The following is a 285-nucleotide window of genomic DNA, read 5'->3' as shown; positions in this document are numbered from 1 at the left end:
AAAAAAAAAAAAAAAAAAAAAAAAGAAAAAAAAGAAAAGCGACGTAAAAAGGGGGTGAAAGAGAGGAAGGCCGTGGACGTTCCGGTAGAATGAGGACAAAGGTGGGGGCCGGACAAGGACAGGGGAGCAGGCGAGTGTAAGAGAAGCAGAGGAACAGGAAGAACGGCACAAATGAAATTTAATAAAATTTCAAGCCCGCTGGTCGGACCGTACACAGAGAGCTGCCGGGTCCGTTGGCGGTCACCATGGAGACGCAGCTTCCCGCTCCCCGCGACGTCACTGCTC

The sequence above is a fragment of the Apis dorsata genome, unplaced genomic scaffold (assembly GCF_000469605.1).
Source record: "Apis dorsata unplaced genomic scaffold, Apis dorsata 1.3 scaffold_169, whole genome shotgun sequence".
NCBI classification, from domain to species: domain Eukaryota; kingdom Metazoa; phylum Arthropoda; class Insecta; order Hymenoptera; family Apidae; genus Apis; species Apis dorsata.
This window is presented reverse-complemented; position numbering follows the sequence as displayed.